Source organism: Ovis canadensis, chromosome 3 (genome assembly GCF_042477335.2).
Source record: "Ovis canadensis isolate MfBH-ARS-UI-01 breed Bighorn chromosome 3, ARS-UI_OviCan_v2, whole genome shotgun sequence".
Taxonomy (NCBI): domain Eukaryota; kingdom Metazoa; phylum Chordata; class Mammalia; order Artiodactyla; family Bovidae; genus Ovis; species Ovis canadensis.
In genome coordinates, this window is record NC_091247.1 from 46,466,415 (window position 1) to 46,489,231 (window position 22,817).

A 22,817-nucleotide genomic window follows, 5' to 3' on the forward strand; every position below is an offset into this window, starting at 1 on the left:
GGTTGATTAGAAATTAAATTGGTGAAGGGTTTTCATTTGTTGAGCCAATATTTGCTGCTAAATCTCCATAGTCCTCGCCCTTATAATGAATATAACTCGCATATAGGAAAAATAAGTATTAACCTTTAAGATTAATCATGTTAAACTTTAGGCTAAGTAAATTCCTTTCTTGATTGTAACCCACTACACCCTCACCCTATAGGAATGCAACTTTATTTGAAGGGTGGTGCTTGGTTTAAGAAAAAATCACCCCTGGAAAAAATAAGTTTTCTAGTTGACTGACCATTACCAGAAAGGGCCATAAAATGTCAGCAGGCTTCATGGCCAGAAGATGATGTAAAACCCCTTAGACCTTTGTATAATTTTATATGAAGCACCTGATTGTGACAAGGGTAAGGTCTGCTGACCCCCGCATGACTCTGTATTCATCCCTATGTATAACAAAAAGTATATCAGCAAACCTGAAAAATAAAGAAATGGGATCAGTTTCTGGAAAGACTGACTCCCCCTTGTCGTTCTTTCCCCTTCTGGCTGAATTCCCATCTGGTATGTGGGTACTCACCAAGCCTGCTAATTCTGCCTGGGCTTCTAAGATTGGACCGGGGAGGCCTTGGTGCCTCCTCTCCTTCGGGAGAATGGAAAGATGCCTGTGGCCTACGTAGCTGGTGATTGGTATTCCACAGAAACCAAGTTATTCAGCCTCTTTTTCTCCACTAATTTTACTACTACACTATCTGTTTCTAATCTCTCTCTATATCTGTAATTAAATAAATTTTTTCCTAGGACACCGATTCCATCTCCCCTTCGAATTACCAAAGAACCACCAGCGCTGGACCCCGGCATTCTAGTTCTGGGAAAATGTCATGGGTAATTTGATAGAGATCACATTAAATCTATAGATTGCTTTGGGTTCAGTTCAGTTCAGTCCAGTCGCTCAGTCGTGTCCAACTCTTTGCGACCCCATGAATTGCAGCACGCCAGGCCTCCCTGTTCATGACCATCTCCCGGGTTTCACTCAGACTCACGTCCATCAAGTCAGTGATGCCATCCAGCCATCTCATCCTCTGTTGTCCCCTTCTCCTCCTGCCCCCAATCCCTCCCAGCATCAGAGTCTTTTCCAATGAGTCAACTCTTCGCATGAGGTGGCCAAAGTACTGGAGTTTCAGCTTTAGCATCATTCCTTCCAAAGAAATCCCAGGGTTGATCTCCTTCAGAATGGACTGGTTGGATCTCCTTGTAGTTCAAGGGACTCTCAAGAGTTTTCTCCAACACCACAGTTCAAAAGCAACAATTCTTGGGCACTCAGCCTTCTTCACAGTCCAACTCTCACATCCATACATGACCACAGGAAAAACCAGAGCCTTGACTAGATGGACCTTAGTCGGCAAAGTAATGTCTCTGCTTTTGAATATACTATCTAGGTTGCTCATAACTTTTCTTCCAAGGAGTAAGCATCTTTTAATTTCATGGCTGCAGTCACCATCTGCAGTGATTTTGGAGCTCCCCAAAATAAAGTCTGACACTATTTCCACTGTTTCCCCATCTATTTCCCATGAAGTGATGGGACTGGATGCCATGATCTTCATTTTCTGAATGTTAAGCTTTAAGCCAACTTTTTCACTCTCCTCTTTCACTTTCAAGAGTCTTTTTAGTTCCTCTTCACTTTCTGCCATAAGGGTGGTGTCATCTGCATATCTGAGGTTATTGATATTTCTACTGGCAATCTTGATTCCAGCTTGTGTTTCTTCCAGTCCAGCATTTCTCATGATGTACTCTACATAGAAGTTAAATAAGCAGGGTGACAATATACAGCCTTGATGTACTCCTTTTCCTATTTGGAAGCAGTCTGTTGTTCCATGTCCAGTTCTAACTGTTGCTTCCTGACCTGCATACAGATTTCTCAAGAGGCTGGTTAGGTGGTCTGGTATTCCCATCTCTTTCAGAATTTTCCACAGTTTATTGTGATCCACACAGTCAAAGGCTTTGGCATAGTCAATAAAGCAGAAATAGATGTTTTCCTGGAACTCTTTTGCTTTTTCCATGATCCAGCTTTGGGTAGTATAACCATTTAAAAAATGTTAGCTTTTCCAATTCAAAGCATAGGATCTTTCTGTTTGAATCATCTTCAGGTTCCTTTATCCATGTTTTATAGTTCTCATCATATAAGCCTTTTACCTCCTTGGTCAAATCTGTTCCTAATTCATCTTTTGATGTGATTTTAAAAGAGATTTTTTTCTTTCCCTTTCTGATATTTCATTGTTAGTGTAAAGAAATGCAACAAATATCTGTATGTTAATCTTGTATCCTGTTTTTGCTGAATTTGTTAATCAGTTCTAGTAGTTTTTGTGTGTAGTCCACATTTACTACTGTAGGAACTGAGTGTCTAGGAAATTAAGTAAATTGTTCCAGCATATGTAGTAGGTAGTACAGTGAAGATTCAAATCCATGTCTTTGGATTCTGTGAACAGGGTACTGTCTCCTTGTGCTTGCCCAGTCCCAGGCATTAGAAGTACAAAAAAAAAAAACAACAAAGATGAGTAAGGCACAGTCCCTGCCCTCTAGAAGCTTAGAAGCCAACCAGTCAGTTCGAAATGTAAGCAGATAGTTGAAGTAAGTTCTAACTCTGTGTGCTAGAGAGTTATACAGTCTCCTGGAGTAGCTGCAGCATAAGGTAGATGTCATATCCCAGGTCTCTTTTTTAGTCTGAAGAAGAAGAAGTATTGGTCGCTCAGTTGTGTCTGATTCTTTGTGACCCTGTGGACTGTAGCCCCCCAGGCTCCTCTGTCCATGGAATTCTCCAGGCAAGAATACTGGAGTGGGTTGCCATGCCCTTCTCCAGAGGATCTTCCTGACCCAAGGATTGAACCTTGGTCTCCTGCACTGCAGGCAGATTTACCATCTGAGCCACTAGGGAAACTCAATTATTTTATTTTATAGTACTTGTAAGTTTTACTTTCTTTATAAAGATTAACTCATAATTCTCATTTAATAATGTTATGAGGTAGTCACTATTATATTCCCATTTTACAGGTGAGAAAATAAGGTATAGTTAGGTTAAATAATTTATCCAAAGTCACACACTAGTAAGTGGCAATGCTAGGATTCAAATTCAAGAAGTCTAGCTCAAGAGTTTATATTTCCATCACTAGACTTTGTTGCCTCTAAACCTTTCTAGCTCAGAAAAATTAATGTTCAGTTCAGTTCAGTCACTCAGTTGTGTCCGACTCTTTGCAACCCCATGAATTGCAGCGCGCCAGGCCTCCCTGTCCATCACCAACTCCCGGAGTTCACTCAGACTCACGTCCATCGAGTCCGTGATGCCATCCAGCCATCTCCTCCTCTGTCATCCCCTTCTCCTCCTGCCCCCAATCCCTCCCAGCATCAGAGTCTTTTCCAATGAGTCAACTCTTCTCATGAGGTGGACAAAGTACTGGAGTTTCAGCTTCACCATCATTCCTTCCAAAGAAATCCCAGGGCTGATCTCCTTCAGAATGGACTGGTTGGGTCTCCTTGCAGTCCAAGGGACTCTCAATAGTCTTCTCCAACACCACAGTACAAAAGCATCAATTCTTTGGCGCTCAGCCTTCTTCACAGTCCAACTCTCACATCCAATGTTAGCATCCACCAAAGTGATCTGATTCTAGGGTGTTGACTCATTAGGTGCCATCTTATTGCTTAACAATGAACAGTGTAACTGTCAAGTAGACCGGATACACTTGTTCAGTTTATTATGCTTTTTCTAGGCAGTTCTACCTAGGAAGGCAATTTACAATCAAAGGCTTGTTGGCTTGCTTGGAATCAGATCAAATGGAATTAGCTGGTTGATCTTAAGGACCTTCTGATTTTATTTGTACTATAAGGTTATGGCTGTGCCAACCATTTCCCTGTGCAATACTGAAGATGTACTGCTTTTAAGATGTTTTCTAAACTTACAGTGATGACCAGTCCTCCTCAAGGTTTGAAATTCTCTTTATTTAGACATTGTGTTAGTCAGGCTTCCTCTGTTTGTAAGTGTGGACAGTCCTGACTCAAATAAATGTAAGCACAATGGAAATTTCTTGACTCATGTCCCTGGCAATTTAAGAGATGGATATAGCTTCTCTTATTTTCACTCAAATGAAATCATCCTCCAGATTTCTTTTTTTATCTGTATCCTTCCCCCTCCACAACTCTTAGCTCTACTTAGCTCTCTGTGTTGACCTCATTCATTCCTAGATAAAGATACTACCATGATGGGTTACCTATCCTGTTTTGGATCAGTCAGTATGGTCAAGAGAATGAGATACTCTTGTTTAGTTCAGCTTGGTTCATTTGTCCATCGGTGTGGCCTTAAGTGTCTGAGTTTACTTGATAATCCCACCAGAAGAACATATTGGAATGAAGAAGGCTACCTTCCTCAAAGGATGTACAGACAAAATCAATAGTATCAGTAAATCATATTGTAGGCTGAGACAAGAGAAAAATTCGTTGAAGTAGATTCAATCCTTATTTAAAATTTTGATGGGTTCATTATGGATTTTTTCTATTAATTTTGATTTTAAAAATATTTCATTAAGATATTATTTATCTTGATTTTTCAGTTTTTTGGCATCCATTAAATTTTGCATTAAAGGCAGATGTCTCACTCTCCTGGCTTCCTGACCTTAGTCTTGGCTCTGTTATGAGGAGTCAACTTACTTCAGAGGTTAACATGGTGTCTGGCTCAAAGTAAGTGCTCAATAAGTGTTTGCAAAACAAATAGATTTATGAATAAGGTGAAAAGTTTATTCTGACATATATGATAAAGCTGCTTTCTATCGTTTTTTAATATACAAAAGTACATGTTTTATAAATTCATGTTAAGCAAACTCATAAGAAACTGAATGATAATCAGAACATTAGTTTAAAAGCCTGCAATTAGAAATGTGAGAAAATAAAGTTCTTGGAGAGAAGGGTAGAGGAGTAGAAAGGTTACTGATGTTTGTTGTGCTCATGTACTATGCATTTTATTTACTTATTATCCACTATATGAGGCATTTTGTGTATCATTACATTTAATACAAGCCTATGTGGCTGATATCTTTATATCGTTTAAATAAGGAAGCTGAGGCTCAGACAAACTTGCTCTATAACTAGTAAGTGACAGAGAAAGGATTTTAACACATATCTTTCTGTGTGAAATGACCTTATTCTGGCTGCTGTGTATATTGGAGGCAAGGTAAGCTAGAGTAGAGGAAAAAGAGAAAAATACAACTGTATCTGTCCACAGTGTCAAATCCATGTCTTACACATAAACACTGAGAATATAATTATGAAACAAATGCATAATAAATAAAACTTCCAATTGGTCTAGATAAATTAGTTACTTTGGCTAACTAAAGCATTATTCCCTTCTCAATTCGACTTTTTTATTTTCATTTAAACACAAAAAAGAAATAACTTACCTCTTCTCCACATGCCCCAAGTCTTAAAGTAATTCATAATTATGGATAGTAGTCTGAGAACATTCATCTCATCACCTCTCACCTAAAATTCAGAAAGGTGTCTGTGTGTGTGTAAAACACACCGAACATGTACATGCATTCATTCTTTAATGCATTCAAAATATACAGCATTTATTGGATAGCTGCTATTTCCATTGGGCTGTTTTACATTTCTACATGCTACACACACACACACGCACATGTGCATATCAACTTATAACAGCTTGGAAAAACAAGAAAGAGTTTTATCAGAAAGAAACATTGGGAAATCCCTACAAGATCTAAGACAGAATCAGATATATCTAGGAACAAAACTAAATGAAACCACAACCCAAAAACGTGTAGGAGAAGAGGGTTATAGAAATATGACTTTGGTGTCATACCAACTCTGGACTCAATGGATAAAATAAGTGAGATGGACAAGCCCTGGACATTCATTAAAGTGATTAATTGAGGGGTATATTAACTAGACTGGGACTTCCCTGGTGGTCCGTGGCTAAGACTCTGCACTATCAATACAGGGAGTCCTGTTTCCATCCCTTGTCAGGGAACTAGATACGTTATGCTGCAACTGGGAGGTCTCAGGCTGTAACTAAAGATCCCAAGTGCTGCAACTGAGACCCTGCACAGCCAAATAAACACATAAATAAAACCAAGTAACTAGGCTGGTTGACCTCAACCTGTGTCCCACTCCTCCACTAAACAGCAAGTGGCAGCAATGCTTGTTTATTGGCTAAAGAAGTATGGACACTGAAGCTGAAGAGAGGGAGTAATGCTCCCTGAACCAGCTCCTGACCCCCAAGAGAGACAGGAAATTCCTCAAAAGAGAAATCATTAAGATACTCTTCCTCGTAGCGTATCCCTTAGCTTTAGTTAAAAAAGGGCAAGCTATTATTACATATATTGAGCAGGAAACTAAGAATTAACAGGTACAAGATAAACAGATATAAAAATCATCAAAATTTTGTGGAAAATCAATCCTATGTAAGAAAACCATGGATCTCAACAAAGAGAAGAGCTAAACATTCAAGGAAAGAGTTTATTGATGATCTGTTAAAAGAAGAGAGGTAGTTGAAGAATAAATTAGTAAGTGGAAGATAGAGGCTGAGAAATTTTCCCTTTTTCATTTCAAAAGACAAAAGTTAAAAGATCTAGAAGATTCAATATACATGTTCAGTTCAGTTCAGTCACTCAGTCATGTCCGACTCCTTGCGACCCCATGGACTGCAGCATGCCAGGCATCCCTGTCCATCACCAACTCCCGGAGTTTACTCAAACTCAGGTCCATTGAGTCGGTGATGCCATGCAACCGTCTCATCCCCTTCTCCTCCCGCCTTCAATCTTTCCCAGCATTAGAATCTTTTCACATAAGTCAGTTCTTCACATCAGGTGGCCAAAATATTGGAGTTTCAGCTTCAACATCAGTCCTTCCAACGAATATTCAGGACTGATTTCCTTTAGGATTGACTGGTTGGATCTCCTTGCTGTCCAAGGGATTCTCAAGAGTCTTCTCCAACACTACAGTTCAAAAGCATCAATTTTTCAGCTCTCAGCTTTCTTTATATTCCAACTCTCACTATAGCTTTGACCAGATGGACCTTTGTTGGCAAAGTAATGTCTCTGCTTTTTAATATGCTATCTAGGTTGGTCATAACTTTTCTTCCAAAGAGCAAGTGTCTTTTAATTTCATGGCTGGAGTCACTATCTGCAGTGATTTTGGAGCTCAAAAAAATAAAGTCTGTCACTGTGTCCGCTGTTTCCCTGTCTATTTACCATGAAGTGATGACACCAGATGCCATAATCTTAGTTTTCTGAATGTTGAGTTTTAAACCAACTTTTTCACTCTCCTCTTTCACTTTCATCAAGAGACTCTTTAGTTCTTCGCTTTCTGCCATAAGGATGGTGTCATCTGCATATCTGAGGTTATTGATATTTCTCCTGGCAATCTTGCTTCTAGCTTGTACTTCTTCCAGCCCAGCGTTTCTCATGATGCACTCTGCATTTAAGTTAAATAAGCAAGGTGACAATATATACCATACATCCTTGATGTATTTCTTTCCTGATTTGGAAGCAGTCTGTTGTTCCATGTCCAGTTCTAACTGTTGCTTCCTGACCTGCATACAGATTTCTCAGGAGGCAGTTCAGGTGGTCTGGTATTCCCATCTCTTTCAGAATTTTCCACAGTTTGTTGTGATCCACACAGTAAAAGAGTTTGGCATAGTCAATAAAGCAGAAGTAGATGTTTTTCTGGAACTCTCTTGCTTTTGCAGTGATCCAGTGGATGTTGGCACTTTGATCTCTGGTTCCTCTGCCTTTTCTAAATCCAGCTTGAACATCTGGAAGTTCACAGTTCATGTACTGTTGAAGCCTGGCTTGGAGAATTTTGAGCATTACTTTGCTAACATGTGAGATGAGTGCAATTGTGCAGTAGTTTGAAAATTCTTTGGCTTTGCCTTTCTTAGGGATTGGAATGAAAACTGACCTTTTCCAGTCCTGTGGCCATTGCTGAGTTTTCCAAATTTGCTGATATATTGAGTGGAGCACTTTCACAGCATCATCTTTTAGGATTTGAAATAGCTCAACTGGAATTCCGTCACCTCCACCAGCTTTGTTCATAGTGATGCTTCCTAAGGCCCCCTTGACTTCACATTCCAGGATGTCTGGCTCTAGCTGAGTGATCACACCATTGTGATTACCTAGGTCATGAAGATCTTTTTTGTACAGTTCTTCTGTGTATTCTTGCCACCTCTTCTTAATATCTTCTGCTTCTGTTAGGTGCATACAATTTCTGTCTTTTATTGTGCCCATTTTTGCATGAAAAGTTCCCTTGGTATGTCTAATTTTCTTGAAGAGATCTCTACTCTTTCCCATTCTGTTGTTTTCCTCTATTTCTTTGCACTGATCACTGAGGAAGGCTTTCTTATCTCTCCTTGCTATTCTTTAGAACTCTTCATTCAAATGAGTTTATCTTTCCTTTTCTCCTTTGCCTTTCACTTCTCTTCTTTTCATAGGCATTTGTAAGGCCTCCTCTGACCACCACTTTGCCTTTTTGCATTTCTTTTTCTTGGGGATGGTCTTGATCACTGCCTCCTATACAATGTCATGAACCTCCATCCATAGTTCTTCAGGCACTCTGTCTATCAGATCTAATCCCTTGAATCTATTTTTCACTTCCACTGCATAATCGTAAGGGATTTGATTTAGGTCTTACTTGAATGGTCTAGTGGTTTTCCCTACTTTCTTTTCAGTTTAAGAAGAGAGAAAAAGAGAATGCAGAGGAAAAAATAGTGATAAAAGTGTATTTTTTGGAATTTAAGAAAGATGCAAGTCTTTAAATTGAAAATATTAGCCAAGATGAACAAAATAGAACCAAAACTTAGACTTGTCATGGTGAAATTTTAGAACACTAGGGATAAAGATAAAGTCCTAAAAGCTTCCAAAGGGACAAACAGGTTAAGCTCAAAGGAATGAGAATCAGTGGGGCACCAGATTCCTCACTGGCAACACTGCTGGAAGACATAACAGTGTCTTCTACGATCTGAGAGAAAAATAAGACAAACTAGCTTTCGAGTGAGAGTATAGAATATTTTTCCATACCCAAAGATTCAGAAGTTTTACCCCTCACCCCCCAGATTATTATTGAGATAAACATTTGGGTATGTACTCTAGCAAAATGAACAATAATATAAGAAAAAGGAAAATGTAGGATTTAGTAACTAAAGTGAGGGGGAGACTGGGTAGGCTTAGGGTACAGTGTATTCTGGACTGCTACTAATGATCTTGTATCCTGGACCTCCAACACCACACCAAATAGGACCCATTCCAATTCTAGACAGTACTTCAGATTTTCATCACCAACAGGCTTCTCTTAAAGAAATATAATCATAAATTTTGTTGGCTATAAATACCCAATAAATAGTAACTTCAAAAAATTGGAGTTGAGGGAGATGTAATAGAAAAGTTCTAGATAGAGGTGGACTTAACTTCAAGCAAATAAGGCTTAAGTTTTAGGACCTTCAGTGACAAGGCTCCTAAAGGCTCAGTCAGGCTCCTTAGAGTGAGGGGAGGATGTTAGCAGCCCCAGCCCAGTGCAGGAGTGCTGCCTACCTAGAGTCACCTGCCTAGGCTGTCTAATTCTCTTTCACCTCTTTATTTCTCTTTCTTCCCATTACAAAGGCTGTTTTAGATATTAGAAGAGAGCAGCCAGATTTCAGAACAAAGGTAAAAATTATTTCCATGGAAAGATCTCAGTATACTCCACAAGAAGGTAATTCCTGTTGTTGTTTTACTAGTGTTGAAATCAACACCCAGATAGTATATGACCCCCTCAAGTCACAAATCAGCAAATAATAGCCACAGCAGCATACTAATAGAATCCCCAAGTCTTGTCTTACACTCCTGTGTCTAAGCACACTGGTATATCTCTTGGGCAGTTACGCAGGTCTGTGCTGGGTGATCATGCAGAAACTCCTGAGGATAGTGCCACTGACCTTGCAAAACTTGCCGCATTCCTTTAGTAATTGATACATCCTCAGGCCTTACCAGCTTGTGACCTCAGAACAAGGTCACATAGCTTAATATCCAGACTGCAGATGTGAGCCCCTGAAGTTGGGAAGTGTGGTGTTCTGCTGGATCCACATGTTCCTCCTCACCTCCCCTCAAATCCAAGGAGTATTTAGGAGTTACTTTTCATCTCCATCAGTCCCTCACTTCCATGAGTTTCCTCCAGGGCCCTGGGAGAAGCCTTGTCAGTGTTTTCAAAATGGGTGTATGTTTTTATAAAATCTGTAAATATTATAGCAGCCAGTTGACTTCTGTCTTTTTCTACTGTTTCCATTCCTTTACATTCTCCTGTTTATGGTGGTACTAGAGCAGCTGTGGGCCTTTTTATAGGATCTGGCTAAGAGGACACTAAATATTATATTATACATATAGGTTCTTCAAAAACATTTTTTAAAAGGAAAGATAAGTTGGAAATATGCTATTTTTAGCAGATTTCAATTCAGTTCAGTTCAGTTCAGTTCAGTCACTCAGTCGTGTCCGACTCTTTGCGACCCCGTGAATCACAGCACGCCAGGCCTCCCTGTCCATCACCAACTCCAGGAGTTCACCCAAACTCATGTCCATCGAGTTGGTGATGTCATCCAGCCATCTCATCCTCTGTCGTCCCCTTCTCCTCCTGCCCCCAATCCCTCTCAGCATCAGAGTCTTTTCCAATGAGTCAACTCTTCGCATGAGGTGGCCAAAGTATTGGCGTTTTAAAGTATGAAAGTTTTCAGCTTTAGCATCAGTCCTTCCAGTGAACACCCAGGACTGATCTCCTTTAGAATGGACTGGTTGGATCTCCTTGCAGTCCAAGGGACTCTCAAGAGTCTTCTCCAACACCACACTTCAAAAGCATCAATTCTTTGGCACTCAGCTTCCTTCACAGTCCAACTTTCACATCCATACATGACCACTGGAAAAACCATAGCCTTGACTAGACAGACCTTTGTTGGCAAAGTAATGTCTCTGCTTGTTAATATGCTATTTAGGTTGGTCATAACTTTCCTTCTAAGGAGTAAGCGTCTTTTAATTTCATGGCTGCAGTCACCATCTGCAGTGATTTTGGAGCCCCAAAAAATAAAGTCTGACACTGTTTCCACTGTTTGCCATGAAGGGATGGGGCCAGACACCTGATCTTAGTTTTCTGAATATTGAATTTTAAACCAACTTTTTCACTCTCCTCTTTCACTTTCATCAAGAGGCTTTTGAGTTCCTCTTCACTTTCTGCCATAAGGGTGGTGTCATCTGCATATCTGAGGTTATTGATATTTCTCCTGGCAATCTTCATTCCAGCTTGTGCTTCTTCCAGCCCAGCGTTTTTCATGATGTACTCTGCATAGAAGTTAAATAAGCAGGGTGACAATATACAGCCTTGATGTACTCCTTTTCCTATTTGGAACCAGTCTGTTGTTCCATGTCCAGTTCTAACTGTTGCTTCCTGACCTGCATATAGGTTTCTCAAGAGACAGGTAAGGTGGTCTGGTATTCCCATCTCTTTCAGAATTTTCCACAGTTTATTGTGATCCACACAGTCAAAGGCTTTGGCATAGTCAATAAAGCAGAAGTAGATGTTTTTCTGGAACTCTCTTGCTTTTTCGAGGATCCAGCGGATGTTGGCAATTTGATCTCTGGTTCCTCTGCCTTTTCTAAAACCAGCTTGAACATCAGGAAGTTCACGGTTCACATATTGCTGAAGGCTGGCTTGGAGAATTTTGAGCATTACTTTACTAGCATGTGAGATGAGTGCAATTGTGTGGTAGTTTAAGCATTCTTTGGCATTGCCTTTCTTTGGGATTGGAATGAAAATTGACCTTTTCCAGTCCTGTGGCCACTGCTGAGTTTTCCAAATTTGCTGGCATATTGAGTGCAGCACTTTCAAAGTGTCATCTTCCAGGATTTGAAATCTTCACATTCTAGGATGTCTGGCTCTAGGGTAGTGATCACACCATCGTGATTATCTTAGTCGTGAAGATCTCTTTTGTACAGTTCTTCTGTGTATTCTTGCCACCTCTTCTTAATATCTTCTTCAGATAGTAGCAAATTTATTGTCAGATATTATTGACATACCCTAAAGACACATTTTTAAAGTGTACAGTTTGGTAAGTTTTGACATATGGATAGTCTGAAAAACGATCACCAAATCAAGATAACGGACAAACCCATCACCTTTAAAAGTTTCCTCCTGCCTCTTTGTAATTCCTCTCTCCTGCCTTCACTCCCATCCCCAGGAAACCACTGATCTACCTTCTGTCAGTATAAATTAGTTTGCATTTTCTGTAATTTTTCTATAAGTGGAATCATACAGTATGTACTTTTTGTCTGGCTTTTTTCACTCAACCCAGTTATTTTGGGATTCATCCATGTTGTGTGTATAAATAAAATAGTACTCAATTTTATGGATATGCCACAATTCTCTTATCCATTCTACTGTTGAGAGGCATTTGGATTGTTTCCAGTTTGGGGGTGTTACAAAGCTGCACTGAACATTTACGTATAAGTCTTTGTATGAACATATGCTTTCGTTTTTCTTGGCTGAATACCTGAGAATAGAATGGCTGTGTCAGATGGTAGGTATATATTTAATTTTTAAGAAATTGCCAAGTCTTCCCAAGTCGTTGTATCATTTTACATTCCTACTAGCAATGTATGAAAGTTCCAGTTGATCTATATCCTTGCTAATACTTATTATGGTCAGTCTTTTATTTTAGCCATTCTAATAAGGATAGTGAAATCTCACTATGATTTACTTTAATAGCTAATGATGTAAGTATCTTTTTATGTGCTTACTTGCCATCTTTTTAGCTTCTCTCTGAAGTATCTTTTCAAGTCTTTTGCCCTTTTTTTACAGATTTGTTTGTTTAAATATTTGGTGTTTGTTTTCTTATTATGGAGTTTTGAGAGAGTGCTTATAGATTCTAGATAGTCTCAGATGTGGTCTGGTTCCATATAACCAGAATAAACCAGTCACTATGGATGACAGAATATTTCCCAAGCTGATTACTAAGTCTTAAATCATGCCGCATGTGGGGCATATTCTACTCCACCCTGCAGTGTAGGCTTTGCAGTACTGGGCCCACCCACTCTGCAGGGGAAAAGCGTTTGCTGTGTCTCCTTTCCTGTCACACTGGTGCCACACTTCACTTCTGCCACCAGGTGTGTAGCTTTTCCACACATCTAACAGTTCTTTGACACCGGCTGGGTGTCCCATATTTTAACTCAAACCTGACGCTATCTATTTGGAAATAATATCATATCTCATAGGTTAAGGGCTCAGTCCCACAAGACCACCCCCACCCGCCACCCCCCGCCGCCAACACACGCACCTTCAGGTGCCAGTCCCAAGTCCCAGAGTGTCACCTGTGGTCTGACTGATCAGCTAAAAAAACTTATAACCTGCTCTTTAGGTTTTATTATTTGCTAGAACGGTTCTCAGAACTAAAGGAGACATTTAACTCATGTTTACTAATTATTATAAAATAATATGATAAAGGATACAGATGAATATCTGTATGATAGAGATGTATAAGGCAATGTATGGGGGGAAGGGCACAGAGTTTCCGTGTCCTTGTCAGCCATGCCACCCTCCTGGTACCTCCATCCTCCATGTGTTGACAACCTGGGAGTTCCCAGTGCTTTGGGGATTTCTGTGGCAGCTTCATCACATAGTGAAGACTGATCATTAACTCATTTTCTAGCCTCTTTCCCCTTCCTGAAGGGTTAGGGGGTGGTCCTGAAAGTTCCACGCTTCTAATCATGGTTTCATCTTTCTGATGACCAGCCCCCATCCAGGAGCCCACCAGCCACTGTCTCATTAGAACATAGCCACTCTGATCACTTAGAAAATTGCAAGAGTTTTAGGAGCTTTGTGCAGGGAACCAGGGTCAGAGACCAATAAATACACCTTCTATTATTTCATGCACTCTGAGTTCCTTTCACAGCTCTTTTTCTAGCATGAGAAGACAAGTTCAAACCTGCACAGTAACCTGCCTGTGGTCTAGCCTTACAATCTCCCGAAAGCAAATGCTTTAACAAAAATACAAAAGAATCATCAGTTGCTGTAATTAGAAAAACAAAAAACCAGTTATTTTACTGGAAAGCATATAGTCCTGCTAACATTTGTATCCCTGAATGAAAGACTTAACATTTTAAGCTTTCAGATGCTTTACAGTTGCAAGCAGTTTGTCTTCACAGCATCTCTAACAACAGTTGATGGATTCCTGCTTGTCATTTCCATTTTGACAGCTTTTCCACAAAGCAACTCTCCCTTCTACAGAATGTCTATTATGGTGGGGGGCGAGGAGTCTCTGGATCAATGAATAAGCAGTTTGGAGGTTTCTAATGCTTCCAGATGTGTAAGCCTAGCATCTAGTCATTTCCAAATACTGGTAAAACTGACAGAAGAGTGAGAGTGTGACCCTAAATGGAGCCAAGAACTTTTCCCTGCTACTATAACCTTAAGTTATACAAAAACAAGCAAAGATTTTATAGAGGGGCATGGAATAGTAAACCGCATGGAAATTAGAGCTAAAATTGTGCAAAGAACAGCTGTAGGTCAGCTAAAACTGATTGGAAGCCACAGAGCAGAAGAGGAGCTAAGGGAAGTCAGGAGTCTTGGAAAAAATTGGCAATAGTATTAAAATTGGTTGTATCTCTGGATACCAGGAATATGAAAATATTTCCCAAAGTTTTACCATTTTTCTACCTTAATTCCCTTTTTGTTTATGCTGCTTCTTGGTTTATGAGAAAATTCCTTAAGTCATCTTTCATCAGATTTTATTGCAGAATCTTGCAAAATTTTGGAAACTAAAACTAAGTCAACCAAAGGACTTTTTAAAAAATTACAGTTGTTTGGAAAGCATTTATTATGGGATCAAAGAGCATTATACCCCTCAACATCCTCTGACCACCTTATCATAGTCAATATAGTCATCATCATCATCTGTGCATAACTATTGTCTTAATTATTCAGTTCAGTTCAGTCGCTCAGTCGTGTCAGACTCTCTGTGACCCCATGGACTGCAGCAGACCAGGGTTCCCTGACCATTACCAACTCCTAGATCTTGTTCAAACTCATATCCATCGAGTTGGTGATGCCTTCCAACCATCTCACCCTCTGTCGTCCCCTTCTCCTCCTGCCTTCAACCTTTCCCAGCGTTAGGGTTTTTCCCAGTGAGTCAGTTCTTGACAGTAGGTGGCCAAAGTGTTGGAGCTTCAGCTTCAAAGTCAGTCCTTCCAATGAATATTCAGGGCTGATTTCCTTTAGGATGGACTGGTTGGATCTCCTTGCAGTCCAAGGGACTCTCAAGAGTCTTCTCCAATGCCACAGTTCAAAAGCATCAATTCTTTGGCACTCAGCTTTCTTTATGGTCCAGCTCTCACATCCATACATAACTACTGGGAAAACCATAGCTTTGAGTAGATGGACCTTTGTCAGTAAAGTGATGTCTCTGCTTTTTAATATGCTGTCTAGGTTGGTCATACCTTTTCTTCTAAGGAGCAAGCATCTTTTAATTTCATGGCTGCAGTCATTATCTGCAGTGATTTAGGAGCCTAAGAAAATAAAGTCTGTCACTGTTTCCATTGTTTCCCCATCTATTTGCCATGAAATGATGGGACTGAATGTCATGATCTTAGCTTTTTGAATGTTGAGTTAATAGTTAAGAATGTTGAGTCTTAATTATTAGCATTAACCATCTGCCAGGCACCAAACCACATGCTTTGTACGTAATATCTTTCAATATCTCAGAACAGCCCTATGTGTTAAATATTATCCCCTTCCCAGTATTGAAAACCAGAGGCACAGAGAAATTAAGTAACCCACTCACAGTCACAAACTAGTAAACAGTGAAGTTAAAAATCAAATGCCGACCCATTTAACCCCACTGTCAGGCTTGTAACTGGCTCACTATATTCACATTTTCACTCAGTGATTGGTACTTGATGGAAGCAGATTTCCCATGATCTAGTGAAGCTTAGCTTTCAGGACTTTTCATTTGTATGAGCGCCTTCCAAAGATATGTCTTTGTAAAATTAACAATCAGTTAAAACTGCTGTCTCTCAATCCAACTCCTCCTTACATCATGGGGCATTGGAGTGACTGTGGACATTTTGGGGATCATGCTGCATTGGGAGTTGGAGAATATATTTAGTTTGAGTTCTATGTGATATTTTATGTAGTTTACAGTCACTTTTGTGTACAGTTAAGCAACTGCTATCTATGTTGGTGTAGGAATGGCTTTTAGTAATTCTCTTACCACTGATTGTGCCAACTCATGAGGTGTTATGACAGTTAAACCGAGAGTTAAAAGGTAGTGGGAAGGAAAAAGAACAGAGAGGGGATTAGAGCAAATATTACATTTTTGACATTTTAAATTAAACTTGTTTAATAATTCAAAAATCTTAAAGCTCCTTACTATTAGAATTAGCTAATTAAACCATTAATGAAATTAGGTACAGTATTTTGAAGACATTTTAAGTGGTTTATATGAATGTTCATCATTTTTTCTGGATAATGTGCCTATATGAAGCAACTCATTCCCCTGTGGTGCCTGATGAAACATAAATTTGATGAGAAATTTATGTGGCATATGATCACATGTGGTGTGTGATAAATTTATAACATTGGCCCACCCAGCTTGAGTTGTCAGATGAGCAGTGAGAGGTCTACCTGGGACACAATCAATGAAGCATTTGTCTGGTGAATGAGCAAATGAATGCATGAATGAATCATTAGATTTATAGGATTTATATATTATCAGATTTACATATTATTCTCTAGATTGAGATCCCTTGGTTCAGAGAGGCTTAGTGATGTACCTCCTAACACTCAATGGCTTCCCAAGTGGTGCTGCTAGTGGTAAAGAATCTGCCTGCCAATGCAGGAGATACAAGAGACACTGGTTCATTCCTGGATCAGGAAGACCCCCCTGGAGTAGGAAATGGCAACCTGCTCCAGTGTTCTTGCCTGGAAAATCCCATGGGCAAAGGAGCTTAGTGGGCTACAGTCCATGGCGTCACAAAGAGTTGGACACAACTGAGCGACTGTGCAAACACACACAACACTCAACGGCTGAGTGAAACAAGGACTTAGGTTGCCTAACTTTCAATCATGTGCTCTTTAATAATATTTCAGATCATGGATATTTTCTAGAAGGCTTTAAATAACTCTTCACCATTTCTAACTACTAAAAGTACCTCCTTTATAGCCCAGGGACTGCTGTCCTTCTGTGGAAAAGAATTCCTTTTTAGCATATCAAAGAAATAAGGCAGTGATTGTTTTAAATATGACTTCATGTTATCTGACCTGGTTCTGATAGACAGCAAGCCAGAAGAGTCTTGCAGAGGTGGGATGAAGTGGGGAGTTGGGGGTGAGAGATTCTCTGTTATTGTTTAGTCACCAAGTCATGTCCAACTACTGGAGACGTAAGAGATGTGGGTTCAGTCCCTGGATCTGGAAGATCCCCTGGACAGAGGAGATCCCTTGTCCAGGAATCCCTTGGACAGAGGAGCTTGGTGGGCTACAGTCCATAGGATCACAAAGAGTTGTACACGACTAAAGCGACTTAGCTGGCAGCAATGTCCAACTCTTTGCAATTCCGTGTACTATAGCCCACCAGACTCCTCTGTCCATAGGATTTCCCAGGCAAGAATACCGGAATGAGTTGCCATTTCCTTCTCCAGGGGATCTCTCCAACCCAGGGATTAAACCTGAGTCTTGACTGCACTGGCAGATGGATTTTTTACCACTGAGCCACCAGGGAACCCCAGAGAGACTCTTTAGATCAAGGGTTTTCAAACTGAGAGTCTTAACCCATTAGTGATGAGTGAAATCAATTTAGTGGCTGAATAATAAAAAAGAAAATATCAGATTGCATTGCCATATGATGAGGGAACTAAGTATTGCTTAGGTAAAACTTTGATAGACCTTGTCATAATATCTATATTTTTTAAGGTGGATTGTGGTCAGAAAATTTTTTAATTAATTAATTATATTTTTAATTAAAGTATAGTTGATACACAATATTATTTAAGTTATAGGTGTATAATATAGTGAATCAAAATTTTTAAAGGTCATACTCTGTTTATAATTAATATAAAACCTTGACTGTATTCCCTGTGTTGTACTATATATCCTTGTTGTTTATTTTATACCTAATAGCTTGTACCTCTTAATGCTCTACCCCTATGTTGTCCCTCCCCCTAGGATTTTTTTTTTTAAACTAGGGTTGGTGACCAAGTGCCTAGAACAGAGTAAGAGTAAAACATTCAGCGTAGTATGTATTTAGAGGAAATAAACCTAGGGGCAGAAATGTAATTGTTTTCGATTGAGGGGAAAAGGAACGAGGAGCGCTACCACAGTTGGGCCAGCGTTACATGATGCACAGAGGAGGAAAAGCTCAGGGCCTGTGTTGTAATGCCAGAAGTTGAGGCCTGGAGGTCTCTACAGAATGGGTGGGAGACCCAGGGCCCTGAAATGTCTCTCATTGAATGGAGATTCAGCGTGAGCTTGAACCTGTGATGGAATCTGATGTGGACAGGCTTACAAGAAGCCAAGTGAAAGCAGAGATCACTGGGCTTGGGAGAATTTCAAGGTTGTTGACTTTGTAGTCAATTGAGCTCCAGGTTTATTCATTCCTAGATTTTGAGGTATAAAAGGCTGTGAAAAGTGGAGTTGCTCAGTCGTGTCCGACTCTTTGCAACCCCATGGACTGTAGCCTACTAGGCTCCTCCATCCATGGGATTTTCCAGGCAATAGTCCTGGAGTGGGTTGCCATTTCCTTCTCCAGGGGATCTTCCCAACCCAGGGATCGAACCCGGGTCTCCCGCATTGCAGACAGACGCTTTACCATCTGAGCCACCAGGGAAGCATAAAAGGCTATACCTAGAGTTTGGGGAGTGAGTGTAAAAGCACTGGAGCATCTGGCACACCGGGCACCTCCTGAGTTGTGGGGGATCCTAGAGGCAGTGGGGTGGGGTAGGCCAGAACTATACAGTAGGATTAAGATGTCATCACTATTACCTATTTTATTCAGGTTCCTTATACACAAAAGTTAAATATTTATAATACTGAAGTGCTATACCAAATAATATCCAAGTAGAATAATGAGCATAAAAGTGTTATATCCACCTTTTTATTAGCATTTCCCTACTGAATCTTTTCCTATTCCTTTATTTTTAACTGTGACAAGTTGTTTCAAGTGTGTCCCTTGTAAATAGAAAATAGTTATTTTGATTTGAGAATATATCAAAATGTAAAACAGTGTTTTGATTAGGAAGATGAGTAACTGTCAAGATTCTAGTATGTTAAAGAAGCAATTATAAGAAAATACTAAAAAATATTAACTATATAACTGGATGGGTTAAAACAGATAGTTCGCCAAGTAGCTTGAAATACAGCTCACTAAATCTGAATCTGAAAAATTTTGATTACTTGTAAGTGACCAGAAGAAAAAGAGAGGTGGGAGCAAACAGTACTATCAGATCATATTGACCAATTCCAGATTATTTGGGATTTGACATACAGCTATTGTGGAAATTAAAAAATGATTTTAAGAAAGGTATGTGCTTAATCTATTTTAAAAGTCACTTGAGGCCTTGGGAAAAGGTCAAAATTTAGCTTGAGATTTTTATATAAGAAAAAATCTCTAATATCAATAAATCTACATCTTAACAAGATATTTGTCTTCTAGCTAGAAGAGTAAAAAATACTTTAGTCTTAAAATTTCTGGGAAAAATACTTGAACCATGTTTATTATATTTATATAAAAATACAGTATAATGGCTCCACTGTCAAGAATTCCAGGAGTTGAGTATAGTTTTGTTATTGTTTTCATTTATGTTATCTAGTACCAGGATAGGTTTTGGTTGAAATGTTTATGCTCTCTTACCTGATTTACTTCGTTATGTCATAAAGAAGACTGGCAAAGGATCAGAACCAGGAAAGTCAACCTGCCCTCTCTGGCATCAAACTTTCAGGATTATGAGCCTCTGGTAACTGTCTGAGTGGACCTACTACGAATAGCTGTGAAATACATTAGGCATGCTGCCATTATTCAGGTGGCTGCATTTTCTGTTCTGATTATCTTTGCATAGGATAAATTTTTTCTCAGTTTCTGTGTTAACAGAAAGAGGGTTAAGATTAGATGGTTAGTGTGGTAAACATGGACTAACCCAACAGGGCCAACAGATATCAAGCAGAATCAGTTTCACTACCAAGCTAAGCTAAAACTTAAAACAATCATTTTCTCAGTAAGACAGAAATACTTCCTGGGCTATAGTTAGCTAATTTCAACAACAGCATTTGACAATATATCAAAGCTCCCTTACATCAGCCATAGTTAATTCGTATGAGGTAGCAATTATACTATTAATGTAGAAACACTGAGATACTATCTGAATGAAGTAGTAATTAGATTAGAAAGGATTTAAAAGATAACTCTCATCAGAAATCATGTTATCTATTAAACTTACTGGAAAAATAATCATTGTTGAAACTGAGTTATACTTGGAGGTTCTATTTTCTCTACTTTTGTATATCTTTGAAGATTTCCATTAAATAAGTGATAAGGAAACAAAAGTGTAAAAGAACCTGAATCACTTTTTTTTTAACTCCTCTAGAAGTGAAAATAAAATTTTAAGTGACGGGTTATGGAAAAAGTGAATGCTGCAATGAATATAACTAGACCTTACCAAAAATTGAAGGGCTGACTCATTTGAAAAGACCCTGATGCTGGGAAAGATTGAGGGCAGGAGGAGAAGGGGACGACAGAGGATTAGATAGTTGGATGGCATCACCGACCCAATGGACATGAGTTTGGGTAAACTCTGGGAGTTGGTGATGGACAGGGAGGCCTGGCGTGCTGTGGTTCCTGGGGTTGCAAAGAGTCAGACACAACTGAGTGAGTGAACTGAACTGAACTGAACCACGAATTGAATTAATAGTCATTAAAAATTTTTGCACTGATTTTTGTGTGTATAAATGTGCCAGCTTCAGTGCTCATAATATATGTGGTAAAAGTGAAAGTGAAAGTCACTCAGTTGTGGCCAACTCTTTGCGACCAGACTACTGGAGTGGGTAGCCAGAATACTGGAGTGGGTAGCTGTTCCCTTCTCCAGGGGATCTTCCCAACCCAGGGATCGAACCCAGGTCTCCCTCAGAGACCTTGCCAGCTGATTCTTTACCAGCTGAGCCACCAGAAAAGCCCAATATTTGTGGTAAGGCTGAGTAAAATGTTTTTTGTAAGTATTTTTGTAAGTCAAATTCATTCTGAAAATTACCAGTGGCCAATGTCAGTGAAGCTGATAGAGGGCAGCATGGTCTTGTGATTTTTAGCAACAGAGAAATGGGCTAAGATCCCAGTTTTGCTCACTAAAGATGTAGACCAATTAAACCATTAATCATTAACATCATTAAGTGACATGAAGTGTTCAGCACTGTACCAGAACAGCGTGATGTAACAGTTATGGCATAGTGGTAGGTTTGGAGTCACACATGGACTAGAATCCTGGTTTGGCCATTTACAGCCATGTGATACTGGGCAAAATAACTTAAACTTACTGGACCAGGTTCAGCATCCTCTGCTCTGTAAATAGGAACAATAATGGCTAACTGAGAGGGTTGTTTTAAGGATAAGATGAAATATAGCCCATTATATATCTAGAATAGTGTCTGATATATGTACAGTAAACAGAGTTGTTATTATTACTGTCTGCTCTGTTGAGTATGATATAGTCTCTCCATAGTGATAGTAGAATATATTAATAAAAATATCCTTAGTGGTAAGTAGAATATAGAGATAGAAATATCTTCTTGCACTATGCAGTATAAGATAGACACATATGGAGGGTAGCCTAGCTCTTGATATGGGCAACATTATTCAGATGAAATTTTCTTATATCAATCTCTCAGGCTTCTTTACTTTAGGGGATCTAACATCTAGGTTTCTTGCCACCTCTCAAAGCTGATATTTTGAAGAATCAACCAAGAAGAAAGCAGCCCTGCTAAAACCTGTTTCACCCTCTAACTTTGCACCCACTGTCTTCACAGCTAGACCTCTCTTCCAGGTGCTCTTATTTCCAATTGATCTGACTCTAGGTCTGCCCCTGGCACCATGACAATTGCCTATCTTATCCTCAGATCAGACCACCCCTTGCATGCCATTGCCTGGGTGGAGTTTAGCCACTCACCCTAGGCCTGGATGTTAAGATTTCTATGTTCCTCCCCAGTTAAGAGTGTGTCCATCTTTTTAAACAGTTGCTTTCTCACTGCTGCCCTTTCCCTGGCTCTATTTCTCACCCACCCCAACTCCTCCTAGCTTGCTGCAAAACCACTGCATAAGTATCTAGTGTGTAGAGGATATTCACTCAATATTTTGTTGAATAAATGATGTTTACATTAATCATGGAAATGGGACAATATTCAGTTGAGCATAGGCATGGGTGTGGGTAGTTCTGTAAATCATTGTATATTTACTACTCAACACTGGGCCTTTTGTTGATGTCTTTCTATTCATTCTGATTGTCTAAACCTCATTCTGTAATATATTTCTCAGGAAAGTCACTGGGAACAACATTTCCCTGATAGCAGTTTATTTGTGCCCTTTATACTTGAGTCAGTTTTGCTCTAAAACAGGTGTTTCAAACTTTAATATCTCAAATTTCTCAAAACCCTGGTCACTTCTTTCTATCTTCTCATTGGCAATAGCAAACCTCACCTCCAACATTATAGAGGAAATAGGAGCACCATTTCTGAATATAAAGCATATACACCTTTCCTCCTTCCTGTTGTTAAAACTGAGAGCCTGTCCTTCC